Source organism: Thermobia domestica, chromosome 3 (assembly GCF_964235325.1).
Source record: "Thermobia domestica chromosome 3, izTheDome1.hap1.1, whole genome shotgun sequence".
Taxonomy (NCBI): Eukaryota; Metazoa; Arthropoda; class Insecta; order Zygentoma; family Lepismatidae; genus Thermobia; species Thermobia domestica.
Window position 1 is genome coordinate 249,247,952 of NC_137456.1, and position 16,584 is coordinate 249,264,535.

The 16,584-nt window shown below is 31.9% G+C and overlaps 3 pseudogenes; 2 read left to right on the top strand and 1 right to left on the bottom strand.

Moving 5' to 3' along the window:
- Positions 1 to 678: 678 nt before the first annotated feature.
- On the top strand, positions 679 to 2,022 carry LOC145682189 (NADH-ubiquinone oxidoreductase chain 4 pseudogene; annotated as a pseudogene).
- A 687-nt stretch (positions 2,023 to 2,709) lies between these two features.
- LOC145682190 (NADH-ubiquinone oxidoreductase chain 5 pseudogene) lies at positions 2,710 to 3,511 on the top strand (annotated as a pseudogene).
- Positions 3,512 to 6,428: 2,917 nt separating this feature from the next.
- LOC145681611 (cytochrome c oxidase subunit 2 pseudogene) lies at positions 6,429 to 7,117 on the bottom strand (annotated as a pseudogene).
- Positions 7,118 to 16,584: the final 9,467 nt, after the last annotated feature.

A 16,584-nucleotide genomic window follows, 5' to 3' on the forward strand; every position in this document is an offset into this window, starting at 1 on the left:
TAAGAAAAGACTAGGGCTTAGAGTAAATATTTCATTTGATGCTAGTCTTGTAACATAAATGAATAAAACTAATATACCACCTAGGAAAACTAAAAAAAGAATATAAGAAAATCAAGGAGATTCTCTTATAGTTGAAATAGTTAAGCAGGTAGTGATGGTGTTGACGATGAGCATTAGTCCTATTGATAAGGGGTGAGATATTTGAATTAGGATGAATCTTAAGGCTACTAAAATTATAAGTAATATTCAGGTTATTTTAATTTCAAGAGGTAGTTTATTAAAATATTAGTTTTGGGGACTAAAGATAAGTTTATACTTTCTCTTGATGCTTTTAGAATTCTATTCATTAATGGTTTACAAGACCAACGTTTTAGTTAAACTATAAAAGCTTATGAAAATATTATTTGTTTTGCTTTCTTGTTTTCTGATTATTTTAGGGATAGCTTGTTTTGTTATTCAGCGTAAACATTTATTAATGGTTTTGCTAAGACTTGAATTTATTGTGTTGATAAGTTTTTTACTTCTATCTTATTCTTTAGGTAGTTTGTATGTTGAAAATTATTTTTGTTTATTGTTTCTGACTTTTAGTGTTTGTGAAGGTAGTTTAGGACTGTCAATTTTAGTATCTATTGCTCGAACACACGGAGGTGATTATTTAAACTCTTTAGTTGTATTACGATGTTAAAGTATTTAATGTTTATATTGTTTCTGATACCTTTAGGTTTTAATTTTAAATTATGGTGAGTTGTTCAGTTTTGTCTTATTGGAGTTTGTTTTTTATTTATAATAAGAAATAGTATAGGACTAGTTCCCTGGGAAGTGGGCTATTATTTGTGAAGAGATAATTTGAGATATTCATTGATTCTATTAAGTATCTGAATTGTTATTCTTATAATTATGGCTAGAAAAGGTGTGTTGGGAAGATCATTTTATAGAACGAGTTTTATTAGCTTAGTTTTATTATTACTTATTTTACTTTACTTGAGATTTTCTTCTTCTAGATTGTTTATATTTTATTTTTTTTTTGAGGGATCTCTAATTCCTACATTATTTTTAATTTTGGGCTGAGGCTATCAGCCTGAACGAGTGCAAGCAGGGATATATTTGTTGTTTTATACCTTGTTTGCCTCACTTCCACTTTTGATTGGTATTTTTTATTTGGAATATATTAAGGGGAGCTTATTGATAATTAATATGAGAAGTGTAATAGACTTAGGAATTACATATTATATATGATATTTTGCTTTAGTTGTTGCTTTTTTAATTAAAATGCCTATGTTTTTAGTTCATCTTTGATTACCTAAGGCGCATGTTGAGGCACCTGTAAGTGGTTCAATAATTTTGGCGGGAGTCTTATTGAAGTTGGGAGGATATGGATTATTACGAATTATATATTTTATAGAAAATGTAGCAGTAAATATAAATTTAATTTGATTTGGCATTAGAGTTGTAGGCATTTGATCTGTTAGACTAGTGTGCCTACGACAAGTTGATGTAAAGTCTTTAATTGCTTATTCTTCTGTTGCTCATATGGGCTTGGTATTAATAGGCTTACTAACGATGGGACTATGAGGATTTAGAGGTGCCCTTACATTAATAATTGCTCATGGTCTCTGTTCTTCGGGGCTATTTTGTCTTGCAAATATTTCTTATGAACGCTTAGGAAGTCGAAGACTGTTAATTAATCGGGGAATATTATCTTTTATACCGAGCTTAGGATTATGATGATTTTTATTAAGAATTGCTAATATGGCGGCACCACCAACATTAAATTTATTAGGAGAAATTAGTCTGTTAAATAGAATTGTTGGTTGATCTTGAATGAGTATATTAGGCTTAGCTTTACTTTCTTTTTTTAGAGCTGCATATAGATTATATTTGTATTCGTATACTCAACATGGAATACCTTACTCTAATTTATATTCTTGTTGAGGAGGAAGAGTGCGAGAATATTTATTATTAATATTACATTGATTACCTTTAAATTTATTAATTTTTTTTGCAGGGCCGAGATTCCTATGATTGTAGCTGCCTGAGTAGTTTAGGATAAAATTTTAGTTTGTGGAACTAAAGAAGGTTTATTTGCCCTTAGGCCATGGTTTGACCTTTTTCAATTTGTATAACTAGATTTACCTTTTTAAATAGAATAAGTATTTTTTTATTTATAATGGGCTTGAATTTTTTAATCAATAGATATAGTGTATTTATTGAATGAGAAGTAATTTCTTTCAATAGAAATAAAATTATTATAACTCTTCTATTTGATTGAATATCATTTATATTTATAAGATTTGTACTTTATATTTCTAGAATAGTAATTTATTATAGTGAACAATATATAGGATCTGAACGTTATCTTAATCGGTTTATTATACTTGTATTAATATTTGTCCTTTCAATAGTTTTACTGATTGTTTCTCCTAATTTAATTAGAATTCTACTTGGGTGAGATGGATTAGGATTAGTATCATATTGTTTAGTTATTTATTATGAAAATGTACGGTCTTATAATGCTGGAATATTGACCGCTCTCTCTAATCGTATTGGGGATGTAGCAATCTTATTAGCTATTGCTTGAATATTGAATTATGGAAGTTGAAATTATATCTTTTATTTGCATAGAGTCTTAAATAATAGTGAGATAGTAATTATTTCTAGTTTGATTATTTTAGCGGCAATAACAAAAAGTGCACAAATTCCTTTTTCTGCATGACTGCCAGCAGCGATGGCTGCTCCTACACCGGTATCAGCATTAGTTCATTCTTCTACACTTGTAACTGCGGGAGTTTACTTGCTGATTCGTTTTAGAGATGTTTTATTGAGTGTTTATATAGGAGATGTGTTGCTTTTGTTATCAGGATTGACAATATTTATAGCTGGTATTGGTGCTAATTATGAATATGATTTAAAGAAAATTATTGCTTTATCCACTTTAAGTCAGCTTGGCCTTATAATAATAATTTTGTCTATAGGATTCCCTGTATTAGCTTTTTTTCATCTATTGACACATGCTTTATTTAAGGCATTACTTTTTTTATGTGCAGGAGCAATTATTCATGGTGTAGGGGATACTCAAGATATTCGTAGAATAGGAGCACTTGTAAGTCAGATACCTCTCACTTTGTCTTGCTTAAATGTAGCTAACTTGGCTTTATGTGGGATGCCATTTTTAGCGGGATTCTACTCTAAGGACTTAATTTTGGAGGTTTCTTCATTGTCTTTAATTAATGTAATTAGTTTTTTCTTATTATTTTTTTCTACGGGCTTAACTGTATGTTATTCAGTACGTTTAAGTTTTTATTTAACGGGTAAGGGTTTTGGAGGTGCTAATATTCATTCTATTAGTGATAATGAAGGGTGAGTTATATGTAAGGGAATATTAGGATTAGTAGTGATGGCAATTTTAGGAGGTGCCACATTGAGTTGATTAATTTTTCCTACTGTTAATTGTGTTGTTTTACCTTTATACCTAAAAATAGGTGCCCTGCTTGTAAGTGTGGTAGGATTGTGAGTTGGTATTTTGTTATCAAATTATTCTATTGGACAGTCTTTAGTGTGTATAAAATTTTATTTTAGTTCTACAATAATAGGAAGCATGTGATTTTTACCTTATTTATCAACTAATTATATTATTAAATTACCTTTACATGTAGGAGGTGCTTATTATAATAATATCGATCAAGGGTGAAGAGAGTGTCTTGGTGCTCAAGGTATATATAGTAGTTTTAAGGATGGTTCAATATTAATTCAGCAATCACAAGACAATTTATTTAAAATGTATTTATTAATTTTTTTAATTTTTACAATTTTCCTTTGTTTCTTTATATTTGTATATTTAGGTAGCTTATATTGAAAGCATAGTACTGAAGATACTAAGAAGAAATATATTCCCTAGATAATACTCCCTGAGAAGAGCACTCTCTTTTTTACCTCGAAAAGGTAATGTAATGTTTATACTAAGGGGGTTGTTATGGTCATTTTATGTTAAGAGATGTTAACGGTATAATCCGCTAAAGATAAAAGTTAGCAGCTTCTTCTTGACTATTCACATCTCCTTAGTTGGGGCAGAAATCCCAATAGTATCATTAACAGTGAAATGCCTCTTTTTGGCTTCAACTAACAAGTAGGGGCCTAAAGGAGCCAAAGGGTCAGGTCGAAACTGAGTGCAATATATTTGCTTCCTACTTATGAGATAAGTTGACAGCAACACCTTTTGGATGCAAACCAAATATTATATTTAACTATTATCCCGCTTCATTAGTCAGCTCATGTTAAGGACCCTTGATTTCATTCATGATAAAGTCCTATTAAGAGAATGACTAAGAATGTTAATCTGACGAGAGATCAAGATAATGTATTGGTGTTGTTGATAGTAATTGTTATTGGAAGTAGAAGGGCAATTTCTACGTCGAAGATGAGGAAAATTACGGCGATGAGGAAGAATCGTAAAGAGAAGGGAATTCGGGCTGATGACTTAGGGTCGAATCCACATTCAAAGGGGGAACTTTTTTCTCGATCATTAATAACTTTTTTGGAAAGAAGAGTTGAAATAGCTATAACGATTAAGCAAATAATAATAGTTAATAGACCGCCCGTTAAAATTGTATTGATTGCCTATTTCATTTAATTGATCCTTTTGATTGGAAGTCAAATATACTATATATATTAAATAGGCTAACCTCCTCATCAATAAATAGAAATATAAAGGAATAATCATACTACATCTACAAAGTGTCAATATCAGGCAGCAGCCTCAAATCCAAAGTGGTGTGTAGGAGAAAAATGTGATAGAAGGTGACGTAGTAAACAAGTAGCTAGGAATGTAGAACCAATAATAACGTGAAGGCCATGGAAGCCTGTTGCCATGAAAAATGTTGAGCCATATACGGCATCTGCAATGGTGAATGGGGCTTCATAATATTCGTATGCCTGCAAAGCAGTGAAGTATAGACCTAGTAGAATTGTGAGTAGTAGACCTTGTGTGGCCTGAGTGTGATTGCCTTCTATTAGTCTGTGATGAGCTCATGTTACAGTGACTCCTGAGGCTAGTAGAATTGCAGTATTGAGGAGAGGAATGTGTATTGGGTTGAATGGCACAATGCCCGCCGGAGGCCAGAAGGACCCAATTTCTACTGTTGGCGCTAGTCTACTGTGGAAAAAGGCTCAGAAAAATGAAACAAAAAAGAATACTTCAGAAATAATAAATAGGATTATACCTCATCGAAGTCCTAATGTAACTTGCATAGTATGTAATCCTTGGTATGTTCCTTCTCGAGTTACGTCTCGTCATCATTGAATTATAGTTAGTAATGTAATAAGTATACCTAGGAAGAATAGGGAGGGGTCGTATTGATGGAATCACTTAGTGAGACCTGTGGTTGTAATTAAGGCCCCCAGTGCTCCAGTAAGTGGTCAGGGGCTTTGATCAACTAGGTGGTAGGGATGATTTTGTGGTGCTGACATAAGTAACTTCTCTTGAATATAGTGTGACTAGTACTGCGAATACATATGATTGAATTACTGCGACAGCAGATTCTAATATTAGAAGGGTAATTTGTCCAATTATTAATAATGAAAGTATGGAAATAGATAGGGAGGGTCCTGTATTGCCTAGTAGAGTTAAGAGGAGATGACCTGCAATTATATTTGCTATTAGTCGAACAGCTAGGGTTCCAGGTCGAATGATGTTACTAATTATTTCAATGCATACTATAAATGGCATGAGTGGGGCGGGAGTTCCAGAAGGAACAAGATGAGCAAATATATGTTGAGTGTGGTTGATTCAGCCGTAGATCATGAAGCTTATTCAAAGAGGGAGGGCGAGGGTTAATGTAAAGGTTAGGTGTCTGGAGCTGGTAAATACATAGGGGAATAGACCTATGAAATTGTTAAACAAGATGAAGGAGAATAAGGAAATAAATAGGAAGGTTCTTCCTTGATGGCTAGTGGGACCAAGAATAGTTTTGAATTCATTATGAAGAGTTAGGGTAATTTTATTTCATAAAATATTTGGTCGTCCTGGTAGGAATCAAAATGGAATTGGAATAATTAAAAGCCCGATTACTGTTCTAAGTCAATTAAATGATATATTTATAATTGAAGTAGAGGGATCAAAAGTCGAAAAAAGATTTGTTATCACTTTCAATTTATGGTATTTTTTTTAATATTGGTGCTATCTAAGGAAGGATGGGGGATATTTGAATTAAAATATATAATAGATGCAAATAGAAGGTAACATAAGGAAAATATAACAAATAATATGAGTCATTTTAGGGGAGATATTTGTGGGATAGAAAAATACTATTGAATAGTAATTTAAGCTTGACATGCTTATGTTATAATTTAACTAATTTTTCCATTGGAAGTAATTGTTATTTTACTATCTTTTGGTTTAAGAGACCATTGCTTACTTTCAGCCATCCAATGAGAGTTCTTGTATTATTTTTGTTATTCAGTTAATAAATACTGAATGAGGGCAGGCCTCAACAACGATTGGCATGAAACTGTGATTTGCACCACAAATTTCTGAGCATTGACCGAAGAATAAGCCTGTGCGTGTAATATTGGCGGCTACTTGATTTAAACGTCCTGGAGTAGCATCTGCTTTAATACCAAAGGCAGGCATGGCTCATGAGTGGAGGACATCGGCTGCAGTAATTAAGATACGAATGTCAATATTAATAGGTAACACAATACGGTTGTCTACGTCTAGGAGGCGGAATGAACTAGGGGTTATCTCATTGATAGGAATTATATAAGAGTCAAATTCTGTTAAGGAGAAGTCAGAATATTCATAGCTTCAGTATCATTGGTGTCCAATTGTTTTGAGAGTGATTGCTGGCTGATGAATTTCGTCTAGTAAATATAGGAGTCGTAAGGATGGCAGAGCAATAAAGATTAGTGTAATAGCGGGCAGAATTGTTCAAATAGTCTCTAGGGTTTGTCCTTCTAATAAGTTACGATTAATATATGTGTTTGGTAGGAGGGAGGCCAATAAATAGCCGACAAGAACTGTAATTATAGTTACAATAAGTATTGTATGGTCATGAAAGAATACTATTTGTTCTATTACTGGGGATGCTGCATCTTGGAGACCTAGTTGATTTCAAATGGCCATTTCTAAAGAAGATGATTATTCTTATATTTGGGGCTTAGGCCCAATGCACTTATCTGCCACCTTAGAAGTTTGTTAGTAAGGGAAGTTCTGCGTAGCTATGTTCTGCAGGTGGTAAGTTCTGGAATCATTCTAAAGATGTTGTTTGTTGATCTGAGAAGACTACTGGTCGGGCTCTTGCAAAGGCTTCTCATATAATAATTACAAGTACTAGAACGGCAACGAAGGAGAGGAATGAACCAATACTTGATACTATATTTCATGTAGTGTAAGCATCAGGATAATCTGAGTATCGGCGAGGTATTCCTCTTAAGCCTAAGAAATGTTGAGGAAAGAATGTGATGTTTACTCCTATAAATATTACTAAGAATTGAATTTTTAATCATGTGGGGTTTATTGTTGTTCCTCTAAATAAAGGGAATCAATGAATAAGACCTGCTATGATAGCAAATACAGCTCCTATAGATAGTACATAGTGGAAATGTGCTACTACGTAATAAGTGTCATGGAGAACAATATCTAAAGATGAATTTGCTAGTACTACCCCGGTGAGCCCACCAACGGTAAATAGGAAAATGAAACCTAAAGTTCATAAAATTGAAGGAGAATAAGTTATTTGTGCGCCATGAAGTGTGGCAATTCATCTGAATACCTTAATTCCTGTGGGAACGGCGATGATTATAGTGGCTGCGGTAAAGTAAGCACGAGTATCAACGTCTATGCCAACAGTGAATATGTGATGAGCTCAGACAATAAACCCTAGGAATCCGATTGCTAGTATTGCGTAGATTATTCCTAGAACACCAAAAGTTTCCTTTTTACCACTTTCTTGGGTTACAATGTGTGAAATTATACCGAATCCTGGAAGAATTAAAATATAAACTTCAGGATGACCAAAAAATCAGAATAGGTGTTGATATAAAATCGGGTCTCCTCCTCCTGAAGGGTCAAAGAAGGAGGTATTAAGATTTCGATCAGTTAGAAGTATTGTAATAGCTCCTGCTAATACTGGAAGAGATAGAAGAAGTAGCACAGCAGTAATTACTACAGATCAGACAAATAATGGTATTCGTTCTAAGGTTATTCCAGGGGTTCGTATATTAATTACGGTTTATGACGTCATAAATATAGAGATTCTTATGAATATGGACTTTTGGGTTTCTACTATAAGGAAGAGAATTTTCACGAAAGAAATATATGTGCATTAATATACAATCTAATTGACGTTCTGTAGTAAAGTATGATGGTACCCTTATGGGTTAAGTGAGAACCTCACTATAGTTTCTATACAAACATTACTTCAAATATTAATTTCTTTTGGGAACCTTAAACAACGCACTCAGCTGTGTTGAATACTGAAAACTGCATGTCAATATCTATGAAAGGAACCGAGAGTTTAAGAATTGTATTTTTGATGACGTCATAAATATAGAGATTCTTATGAATATGGACTTTTGGGATTATGACGTCTTAAATATAAATATTCTTATGGATATGGACTTTTGTGATTCTACTATAAGGACTAAAAATTTCACAAAACTAATATATGTGCATTGATATACAATCTAAGAGACGTTCTGTAGTAATATCTGATGGTACCCCTATGGGTTAAGTCAGAACCCCACTATAGTTTCTATAAAAACATTACTTCAATTATTAATTTCTTACCGGTACCTTAAACAACGCGCTCAGCTGTGTTGAATAATGAAAACTGCAAGTCAATATCTAAAAAAGGAACCGAGATTTGAAGAATTCTATTTTTTGATGACGTCATAAATATAGAGATTCTTATGAATATGGACTTTTGGGTTTCTACTATAAGGAGGAGAATTTTCACGAAACAAATATATGTGCATTAATATACAATATAATTGACGTTCTGTAGTAAAGTATGATGGTACCGCTATGGGTTAAGTGAGAACCTCACTATAGTTTCTATAGAAACATTACTTCAAATATTAATTTTTTTGGGTACCTTAAACAACGCACTTAGCTGTGTTGAATACTGAAAACTGCATGTCAATATCTAAAAAAGGAACCGAGATTTTAAGAATTGTATCTTTGATGACGTCATAAATATAGAGATTCTTATGAATATGGACTTTTGGGTTTCTACTATAAGGAAGAGAATTTTCACGAAAGAAATATATGTGCATTAATATACAATCTAATTGACGTTCTGTAGTAAAGTATGATGGTACCCCTATGGGTTAAGTGATAACCTCACTATAGTTTCTATAGAAACATTACCTCAAGTATTAATTTTATTCGGGTACCTTAAACAACGCACTCAGCTGTGTTGAATACTGAAAACTGCCTGTCAATATCTAAAAAAGGAACCGAGTGTTTAAGAATTGTATTTTTGATGACGTCATAAATATAGAGATTCTTATGAATATGGACTTTTGGGATTCTACTATAAGGAGGAGAATTTTCACAAAAATAATATATGTGCATAATATACAATCTAATAGACATTCTGTACTAAAATCTGATTGTAACCCTATGGTTTAAGTGAGAACCCCACTATAGTTTCTATAGAAACATTACTTCAAATATTAATTTCATTTGGGTACTTTAAACTACGCACTCAGCTGTGTTGAATACTGAAATCTGCATGTGAATATCTGAAAAAGGAACCGAGATTTTAAGAATTGTATTTTTGATGACGTCATAAATATAGAGATTCTTATGAATATGGACTTTTGGGTTTCTACTATAAGAAGGAGAGATTTCACAAAAGAAACATATGTGCATTAATATACAAGCTAATAGACGTTCTGTAGTAACGTATGATGGTACCCCTATGGGTTAAGTGAGAACCCCATTATATTTTCTATAAAAAGATTACTTCAATTATTAATTTCTTTCGGTTACCTTAAACAACGCACTCAGCAGTGTTAAATAATGAAAACTGCAAGTCAATATCTAAAAAAGGAACCGAGAGTTTAAGAATTGTGTTTTTGATGACGTCATAAATATAGAGATTCTTATGAATATGGACTTTTGGGATTCTACTATAAGGAGGATAAATTTCACAAAACTAATATATGTGTATTAATACACAATCTAATAGACGTTCTGCAGTAAAGTATGATGGTACCCCTATGGGTTAAGTGAAAACCCTACTATAGTTTCTATAAAAGCATTACTTCAAATATTAATTTCTTTCGGATACCTGAAACAATGCACTCAGCTGTGTCGAATACTGAAAACTGCATGTCAATATCTATAAAAGGATCCGAGAGTTTAAGAATTGTATTTTTGATGACGTCATAAATATAGATTCTTATGGATATGGACTTTTGGGATTCTACTAAAAGGAGGAGAAATTTCAAAAAACTAATATATGTGCATTAATATACAATATAATAGACGTTCTGTAGAAAAATATGACGATACCTCTATGGGTTAGTTGAGAACCCCACTATAGTTTCTATAAAAGCATTACTTCAATTATTAATTTCTTTTGGGTTCCTCAAACAATGCACTAAGCTGTGTTGAATACTGAAAACTGCATGTCAATATCTATAAAAGAAACCGAGAGTTTAAGAATTGTATTTTTGATGACGTCATAAATATAGAGATTCTTATGAATATGGACTTTTGTGATTCTACTAAAAGGAGGAGAAATTTCAAAAAAACCAATATATGTGCATTAATATACAATATAATAGACGTTCTGTAGTAAAATATGACGATACCCCTATGGGTTAAGTGAGAACCTCACTATAGTTTCTAAAGAAACATTACTTCAAATATTAATTTCTTTCGGGTACCTTAAACAACGCACTCAGCTGTGTTGAATACTGAAAACTGCATGTCAATATCTGAAAAAGGAACCGAGATTTTAAGAATTGTATTTTTTGATGACGTTATAAATATAGAGATTCTTATGAATATGGACTTTTGGGTTTCTACTATAAGGAAGAGAATTTTCACGAAACAAATATATGTGCATTAATATACAATCTAATTGACGTTCTGTAGTAAAGTATGATGGTACCCCTATGGGTTAAGTGAGAACCTCTTTATAGTTTCTATAGAAACATTACTTCAAATATTATTTTTTTCGGGTACCTTAAACAACGCGCTCAGCTGTGTTGAATACTGAAAACTGCATGTCAATATCTAAAAAAGGAACCGAGATTTTAAGAATTGTATTTTTGATGACGTCATAAATATAGAGATTCTTATGAATATGGACTTTTGGGATTCTACTATAAGGAGGAGAATTTTCACAAAAATAATATATGTGCATAATATACAATCTAATAGACTTTCCGTACGAAAATCTGATTGTAACCCTATGGGTTAAGTGAGAACCCCACTATAGTTTCTATAGAAACATTACTTCAAATATTAATTTCATTTGGTTATTTTAATCAACGCACTCAGCTGTGTTGAATACTGAAATCTGCATGTCAATATCTGAAAAAGGAACCGAGATTTTAAGAATTGTATTTTTGATGACGTCATAAATATAGAGATTCTTATGAATATGGACTTTTGGGTTTCTACTATAAGGAGGAGAAATTTCACAAAACAAACAAATGTGCATTAATATACAAGCTAATAGACGTTCTGTAGTAAAGTATGATGGTACCCCTATGGGTTATGTGAGAACCCCACTATAGTTTCTATAAAAATATTACTTCAATTATTATTTTCTTTCGGGTACCTTAAACAACGCACTCAGCAGTGTTGAATAATATAAACTGCAAGTCAATATCTAAAAAAGGAACCGAGATTTTAAGAATTGTATTTTTTGATGACGTCATAAATATAGAGATTCTTATGAATATGGACTTTTGGGTTTCTACTATAAGGAGGAGAATTTTCACGAAACAAATATATGTGCAGTAATACACAATCTAATTGACGTTCTGTAATAAAGCATGATGGTACCCCTATGGGTTAAGTGAGAACCCCACTATTGTTTCTATAGAAGCATTACGTCAAATATTAATTCCTTTCGGACACCTGAAACAATGCACTCAGCTGTGTTGAATACTGAAAACTGCGTGTCAATATCTATAAAAGGAACCGAGAATTTAAGAGTTGTATTTTGTATGACGTCATAAATATAGAGATTCTTATGAATATGGACTTTTGGGATTCTACTATAAGGAGGATAAATTTCACAACACTAATATATGTGCATTAATACACAATCTAATAGACGTTCTGTAGTAAAGTATGATGGTACCCCTATGGGTTAAGTGAAAACCCTACTATAGTTTCTATAAAAGCATTACTTGAAATATTAATTTCTTTCGGATACCTGAAACAATGCACTCAGCTGTGTCGAATACTGAAAACTGCATGTCAATATCTAAAAAAGGAACCGAGAGTTTAAGAATTGTATTTTTGATGACGTCATAAACATAGAGATTCTTATGAATATGGACTTTTGGGATTCTACTATAAGGAGGAGAATTTTCACAAAAATAATATATGTGCATAATATACAATCTAATATACATTCTGTACTAAAATCTGATTGTAACCCTATGGGTTAAGTGAGAACCCCACTATAGTTTCTATAGAAACATTACTTCAAATATTAATTTCATTTGGGTACTTTAATCAACGCACTCAGCTGTTTGAATACTAAAATCTGCATGTGAATATCTGAAAAAGGAACCGGAATTTTAAGAATTGTATTTTTGATGACGTCATAAATATAGAGATTCTTATGAATATGGATTTTTGGGTTTCTACTATAAGGAGGAGAAATTTCACAAAACAAACATATGTGCATTAATATACAAGCTAATAGACGTTCTGTAGTAAAGTATGATGGTACCCCTATGGGTTAAGTGAGAACCTCACTATAGTTTCTATACAAACATTACTTCAAATATTAATTTCTTTTGGGAACCCTAAACAACGCACTCAGCTGTGTTGAATACTGAAAACTGCATGTCGATATCTATGAAAGGAACCGAGAGTTTAAGAATTGTATTTTTGATGACGTCATAAATATAGAGATTCTTATGAATATGGACTTTTGGGATTCTACTATGAAGAGGATAAATTTCACAAAACTAATATATGTGCATTAATACACCATCTAATAGACGTTCTGTAGTAAAGTATGACGGTACCCCTATGGGTTAAGTGAAAACCCCACTATAGTTTCTATAAAAGCATTACTTCAAATATTAATTTCTTTCGGATACCTGAAACAATGCACTCAGCTGTGTCGAATACTGAAAACTGCATGTCAATATCTACAAAAGGAACCGAGAGTTTAAGAATTGTATTTTTGATGACGTCATAAATATAGATTCTTATGGATATGGACTTTTGTGATTCTACTTAAAGGAGGAGAAATTTCAAAAAACTAATATATGTGCATTAATATACAATATAATAGACGTTCTGTAGTAAAATACGACGATACCTTTATGGGTTAATTGAGAACTCCACTATAGTTTCTATAAAAAAATTACTTCAATAAATAATTTCTTTTGGGTACCACAAACAAGTAACTCAGCTGTGTTGAATACTGAAAACTGCAAGTCAATATCTTAAAAAGAACCAAGATTTTAAGAATGGTATTTTTTGATGACGTCATAAATATAGAGATTCTTATGGATATGGACTTTTGGGTTTCTACTATAGAGAGGAGAAATTTCACAAAAGAAATATATGTGAATAATATACAATTTATTTTTACGTTTTGTAGTAAAGTATGATGGTACCCCTATGGGTTAAGTGAGAACCTCACTATAGTTTATATAGAAACATTACTTCAAATATTAATTTCTTTTGGGTAGCTTAAACAACGCACTCAGCTGTGTTGAATACTGAAAACTGCATGTCAATATCTAAAAAAGGAACCGAGTGTTTAAGAATTGTATTTTTGATGACGTCATAAATATAGAGATTCTTATGAATATGGACTTTTGGGATTCTACTATAAGGAGGAGAATTTTCACAAAAATAATATATGTGCATAATATACAATCTAATAGACATTCTGTACTAAAATCTGATTGTAACCCTATGGTTTAAGTGAGAACCCCACTATAGTTTCTATAGAAACATTACTTCAAATATTAATTTCATTTGGGTACTTTAAACAACGCACTCAGCTGTGTTGAATACTGAAATCTGCATGTGAATATCTGAAAAAGGAACCGAGATTTTAAGAATTGTATTTTTGATGACGTCATAAATATAGAGATTCTTATGAATATGGACTTTTGGGTTTCTACTATAACAAGGAGAGATTTCACAAAAGAAACATATGTGCATTAATATACAAGCTAATAGACGTTCTGTAGTAACGTATGATGGTACCCCTATGGGTTAAGTGAGAACCCCATTATATTTTCTATAAAAAGATTACTTCAATTATTAATTTCTTTCGGTTACCTTAAACAACGCCTCAGCAGTGTTAAATAATGAAAACTGCAAGTCAATATCTAAAAAAGGAACCGAGAGTTTAAGAATTGTGTTTTTGATGACGTCATAAATATAGAGATTCTTATGAATATGGACTTTTGGGATTCTACTATAAGGAGGATAAATTTCACAAAACTAATATATGTGTATTAATACACAATCTAATAGACGTTCTGCAGTAAAGTATGATGGTACCCCTATGGGTTAAGTGAAAACCCTACTATAGTTTCTATAAAAGCATTACTTCAAATAGTAATTTCTTTCGGATACCTGAAACAATGCACTCAGCTGTGTCGAATACTGAAAACTGCATGTCAATATCTATAAAAGGATCCGAGAGTTTAAGAATTGTATTTTTGATGACGTCATAAATATAGATTCTTATGGATATGGACTTTTGGGATTCTACTAAAAGGAGGAGAAATTTCAAAAAACTAATATATGTGCATTAATATACAATATAATAGACGTTCTGTAGAAAAATATGACGATACCTCTATGGGTTAGTTGAGAACCCCACTATAGTTTCTATAAAAGCATTACTTCAATTATTAATTTCTTTTGGGTTCCTCAAACAATGCGCTCAGCTGTGTTGAATACTGAAAACTGCAAGTCAATATCTGAAGAAGGAACCGAGATTTTAAGAATTGTATTTTTTGATGACGTCATAAATATAGTGATTCTTATGAATATGGACTTTTGGGTTTCTACTATAAGGAGGATAATTTTCACGTAACAAATATATGTGCATTAATTTACAATCTAATTGACGTTCTGTAGTAAAGTATGATGGTACCCCTATGTGTTAAGTGAGAACACCACTATTGTTTCTATAAAAGCATTACGTCAAATATTAATTTCTTTCGGATACCTGAAACAATGCACTAAGCTGTGTTGAATACTGAAAACTGCATGTCAATATCTATAAAAGAAACCGAGAGTTTAAGAATTGTATTTTTGATGACGTCATAAATATAGAGATTCTTATGAATATGGACTTTTGTGATTCTACTAAAAGGAGGAGAAATTTCAAAAAAACCAATATATGTGCTTTAATATACAATATAATAGACGTTCTGTAGTAAAATATGACGATACCCGTATGGGTTAAGTGAGAACCTCACTATAGTTTCTAAAGAAACATTACTTCAAATATTAATTTCTTTCGGGTACCTTAAACCACGCACTCAGCTGTGTTGAATACTGAAAACTGCATGTCAATATCTGAAAAAGGAACCGAGATTTTAAGAATTGTATTTTTTGATGACGTTATAAATATAGAGATTCTTATGAATATGGACTTTTGGGTTTCTACTATAAGGAAGAGAATTTTCACGAAACAAATATATGTGCATTAATATACAATCTAATTGACGTTCTGTAGTAAAGTATGATGGTACCCCTATGGGTTAAGTGAGAACCTCTTTATAGTTTCTATAGAAACATTACTTCAAATATTATTTTTTTCGGGTACCTTAAACAACGCGCTCAGCTGTGTTGAATACTGAAAACTGCATGTCAATATCTAAAAAAGGAACCGAGATTTTAAGAATTGTATTTTTGATGACGTCATAAATATAGAGATTCTTATGAATATGGACTTTTGGGATTCTACTATAAGGAGGAGAATTTTCACAAAAATAATATATGTGCATAATATACAATCTAATAGACTTTCCGTACGAAAATCTGATTGTAACCCTATGGGTTAAGTGAGAACCCCACTATAGTTTCTATAGAAACATTACTTCAAATATTAATTTCATTTGGGTACTTTAATCAACGCACTCAGCTGTGTTGAATACTGAAATATGCATGTCAATATCTGAAAAAGGAACCGAGATTTTAAGAATTGTATTTTTGATGACGTCATAAATATAGAGATTCTTATGAATATGGACTTTTGGGTTTCTACTATAAGGAGGAGAAATTTCACAAAACAAACAAATGTGCATTAATATACAAGCTAATAGACGTTCTGTAGTAAAGTATGATGGTACCCCTATGGGTTATGTGAGAACCCCACTATAGTTTCCATAAAAATATTACTTCAA